The sequence below is a fragment of the Tupaia chinensis genome, unplaced genomic scaffold, assembly GCF_000334495.1.
Source record: "Tupaia chinensis unplaced genomic scaffold, TupChi_1.0 Scaffold146625_1, whole genome shotgun sequence".
Lineage (NCBI taxonomy): Eukaryota > Metazoa > Chordata > Mammalia > Scandentia > Tupaiidae > Tupaia > Tupaia belangeri.
In genome coordinates this window covers 386,595-391,865 of record NW_006206481.1, presented here as the reverse complement: position 1 = coordinate 391,865, position 5,271 = coordinate 386,595, and positions in this window count along the sequence as shown.

Sequence of the window (5,271 nt, the reverse complement as noted above, 5' to 3'; positions counted from 1 at the left end):
ACGCCCCCTGTCCGCCCCCCCCCCCCCCGACCTTGGAACAAGCTTGGGTCACTTAGCATGTTGGCAAGGCCACTTGCTATTCGTTTCGGAACTGTAGTAGCCTTGCTGGGAAGTGACCCCCCTCTGACTCCCCGATTTACTACTACAAAAGAATTACAAAGCTCCCTCATCTTGAGTGTGTGGTAAGATTCCCGAAAAGTCCCCCCAACTGCTCCCCTTTATACTGACCACTTACTGTTAATTACAACGCTTCATTGGGCACAGTAAAGGGTGTGCCAAAGTTCTTCTTGATCCTTGGAAGACCCTTCAAGACACATTTAATATAAATAATCTTTTCACGTACAATAGGACTAGGCCGAAACTGGCCCAGGATACTCTCGTCCCATGGTAACTAATGTTCTAACAAAATACATAACAGTGGTGCCATAGGCTACACAAGTGTATCCATAACACCATAAACCCATTTTAAAGTTTTTCATTAACTTATTAGTCACTTCACCACCAGTTGAAAAGGCTATATCCCCGCCCTCATCAAGTGAACACTAACTTCACCCCTTCAGGATAGGTAAATATATTAGGATTCCTTAAGTTTTAAATCCCTATAGAATTATATAAGTATCATTCTTTATGAAAATCCATAAGAACTAATATCTATTCTTGAGATTTTCTTTCAGTAATCATAAGACAGCTGCTGCTGAACATCGGCTGATAGTTAACTCTGCTTGCTGGAATTGTTTCCTGAAACTGCACTGCTTGAATTTACCAGGAACCTGCTTTCATCAATCAAACAATTGTTAAACTGTATCAATGATTAATAGACCTGCCCTTAATCAAACCCTGAATGGTTTCTATTGTTAAAACTTTATGCATTGATAATTAGTACACATAGCCCCTCTCCCATTTACTTGCATGTATCACATTTTCAATAAAAAGGCACGATGATTCCTAACAGTTGTCACTCCTCAGAGAGCAATCTCTGGGAGTGTCCGGCTGAGGATGTGCATGAAAAGGCACGAGGCCTTAGTCTTCCTTCCTTTCCAGCATCGCCTCCATCGAGCCAACCCACCTTCACCGAGGCTGGTCCCCGGCACATAAGTAAATTTAAGAAAAGTGGAGTCATGGAGCCAGCAGGTGATGAGGTAGGTAAGGCGGATGAATTCCCACATAGTTACCTATAGTTTGATTCCCAGACCTGGTGGCTTGAAAGTCATGTGGGGCATGTGTGCATGTGTGCCCACAATCCTGAGAAGAGAATGGAGGAAGAAGGGATTGCAGTGTGGCCATCCCCCCCGGGGAGTGATCTCTCACATCCCTTCTGTCTGTTTCTCTCTGTCTCTCTCCCCTCTGGCAAGCGCACATGCCCTATGAAAAAAGAAAAGCAGTCAGTGTGTTGCTCACTAAGGGAGGGAAGCATAGCACATCGTCTTTGACACATGGTGTCTCAGGGTTTAACCAGAATCACATGAGCAGGACCCTCCTTCCCAGGGCTGCATCATCTTTCTTCTCTACACACCACACTTTGGAGGCCCTCTTTTCCTGCCCACATCTCCTCCGGGTCACAGTGAGGAAGCTGAAGATCAGAGCCCTGACATGTCTTTCTTGGGCCCCATAGATAGGTCAGCAATGGGAGGAGAGCCTGGAATCTGGGTCTGGGTGTCTTGATGGTTCCCAAATTTCTCCAGCTGGAAGCCAAGAATCTTATGGGCTGGATGAAGTGGAGATGGGGAGAGGGGCTATATAGTCCTATGTGGCTATAATGACTACAGCATACCTTTATTTGGGGGAAAACCTGAGTGTTTTCAATATCACTAGCTCATTTATTGAGTGTTATAAGTACCAAGCTCTCTTCCAGCAATGCCACATGTTTTCCCATTACCTCCTCGTAATATCCTAAGAAGCTTCGAGAGGTTAAACAACCTGCTCAAGATCCCAACCTAGAAGTGAGGAAAAAGGATGAGAAATAGAAAGTCTGACTTCAGAGGTCTTATGGCCTTAAGAAAAACAAAAACAAAGACAAAACACACACACACACACCCACCCACACACACACACACACACACACATACACACACTCAAAACATACATATACAAAACCAGAAATGACAATATGTGCTTCACATCAGCTCATGGTATATCTGGTGGGCCCACTTAGTAAATCGCCCATTTGGATTAGGATGGGCCTGATGGCTTCATCATGCTGTCTCCCTGTCCCTGTGTCAATGTGGTATCTGCATGCTGTGGCTTTGGCTCTATGCAATGTCCAGTGCCCCACCAACTATCCAACCAGAGATTTAATGCCAAAGGATAACTCTGATTCAAGGGGCCTCAAAGTCATGCTTTTCAAATTCTATAATTTCTCAAGGGACCAGCAGATGGCATAATGGTTATGTTGCTGGACTCCCACATAGTCAACTGCAGTTCAAGTCCCGTACCTGGTGACTTAAAACTCACACTAGGTGCGTGTGCATATATACCCCAAATTCCGAGAGAAGAATGGAGAAGATGTGACTGTGACATGGCCATGCTCATTGTGTGTGTGTGGGGGGGTGATTTCTTGCTTTCTGTCTCTGTCTCTCTGGCGAGCACATGGAACCTATAGCCAAAACCTCTCCCTAAAAAAAAAAAAAAAAAAAAATTATATTAATTCTATAATTTCATCCACACTTGCTTATATAAAGTAAGCTTCTTCTCATAGCTGGAGTTATGTGATAGTTTGAATGTGTCCCCAAAACTAACATGTCACAATCTGGTTGTGACAGGATAGAGAGGATTAAAACAATCTAAAGATGCTATAAAAAGGGGACTGGCAGGTGGCGTGGTGGCTAAGGGCACTGGACTCCCACATGGCTGAACATGGTTTGAGTCCTGGACCTGGTAGCTTGCTTCCTTGCTTTCTCCCTTTCTCTTTCCTCTCTCTCTGTCTGTCTGTCTGTCTGTCTCTCTCTCTCTCTCTCTCTGTGTGTGTGTGTGTGTGTGTGGTCAAATTAAAATAAATGGATGATAAATAAAATTAAATAAATCTTTAAAAAAAAAAAGATGCTGTGGAAAGTTGGGGCTTTGTGAGGAAATAGTATTAAGGTCTTCAGAGTGGGCACATTGGTGGGGGATTTATAAGGAGGAGGAGCAGCACCACAACAGAGACCTACCGACTCAGACGCATTCTCACTCGCCATCCACCATCTTGGGGCCCCTTACCTTGGACCTCCAAACTATATGCTGAATAAACCTCTCTGTTAATAAATCATCCAGACTTAGGCATCTTCTGCCATTAACAACAGAACTAGAGCAAGCTGTTTAGTTACCCTGAAATGCAATTACTCATAAATAATATAATGCTTATTTTTCTCTCTTTAGATTTTTTTTAAGAGCTTCTTTTTCTTAGAGTCATTATGCACTTAAGAATTTTCATGGCATGACCCACAGCAAAGCAGATAGCACAATGCGTAGGGAGCCAGATCTCACAGGGTCAACTGCAGTTTGAGTCCCAGTCATGGCTGCTTGGAAAACACTCCAGATGTATGTACACGCTGGTCCCAAATCCTGATAGGATGGAGAAATGGAAGAAATGGATTTTGGCATGACTGTACCCCATTAGGGATGCCTTCTCTCTCCCTCACATGAGCACATACACCCTCCGGGGGAAAACATTGAAGTGTTTCAATCCATTATAAATATAGTTTTTCCCAAGTCACTCAAACTATTTATCTACAACCTCAGACAAGTTTAAAGTATCTTTATTTCTTTTCTTTTTAAAGTTTTTGCCATAGGGCATGTGCACTCACTGATGAGAGACAGAGAGAGTCAAAGAGAGGAAAAGTGAGGGATAGAGGGAAAGTGAGAAATCACCCCCCAGGGGGATGACCACACTGCAATCCCTTCTCCATTCACCCCTCACAATTTTTTATTTTTTGGAGAGATTTTTGCTATACGGCCCGTGCAGTCACCAGAAAGACAGAGAGAGACAGAGAGACAGAAAGCAAGAAATCAGAAGAATGGTTATGCTGCAAATCCCATCTCCTCCATTCTCCTCTCGGGATCTCCGGCACACACACACACACGCACCCAGCGTGAATTTAAGCCACCGGATCCGGAACTCAAACCACGGTCGAGTACATGGGAGTCCAGTGACATAGCCATTTCGCCAACTGCTTGTCCTCACCCCTCAGAATTTTGAGCAAGCATTCACTTGTGCCCAGTGTGATTTTCAAGCCACTGAGTCCAGGACTTGAACCGTGGTCAGCCATGTGGGAGTCCAGAGCTTTAACCACCATGTCATCTGCCATCTGCTAGCCCAAAATTACCTTATCTCTTTTTTAAAAAGAATTATTTTAACTTTATTTATTTTAATTTGACCAGAGAGAGAGAAAGGGAGAGAAAGTGAGAAAGCAAGCTACCAGGTCCAGGACTCGAACCATGGTCCGCTATGTGGGAATCCGGCACCCTTAACCACTATGCCACCTGCTGGCCCCAAAAATTACCTTATCTCTAAGACAAAAAGTCGTACATGCCATCTGTCCCATTTCTTCTGGGGAGAGGGTATTTAGAAACCACAGTCACGATGTTTGGAGCTCTCTTATACCTACATGAAGGGTCTTCAAAAAACACATGGGAAACATGTATTATGAAAACATTTTGCATGGACTAGAAATATTTCAGCACCAAAATAAATGTATACTCTAATTCTATCTGTCCACAAACTTGAAAGTCTCCTGACACAGACGCTGTGCCTGATATGGGAGAGTCTATGCTGCACAAGACAATGTCCTTGTCTAGTGGCAGACTGGCAAGAAGATGAGCAGGCCAGGACCCCGCTGCTGGGGGGCCAAGACCTGAACAATGAGAAAGAACCAGACCAAGGTCCAGGTTTAGTCCAGCTGCAAGTGAAAATGCCCCGAGGCCAGAACAGAGTCCAGAGGGCCTAGAAGAGCAGAGAAGAGTGGGGGTTAGAGTCAGGTGTTCTACCACGTTCCTGCACCGGCCAAGAACGATGACATCAGTATCTCAGTACCTACAACAGCCATGAAAGGAAGCTGGGAAATAGAATTATTCTTTTAGTAATTATAGTTTGTGTTGAGTGTTGAGTGAGTGAATGAAAGGTAGCTGGAATGACAGGTTTGAATACAATTTGAGTCATGCTAATGAATGCTAGCAAAACTAAAGTTAACAGAAAAACTTATAAATCCAAGTTTTATTGCTTAATTCCTTTTATGTGTTTGTGATTGTTTGTACGTAGTCTTTTTTTTTTCCTTTTCTTTTTTTTTTTTTTTTTTA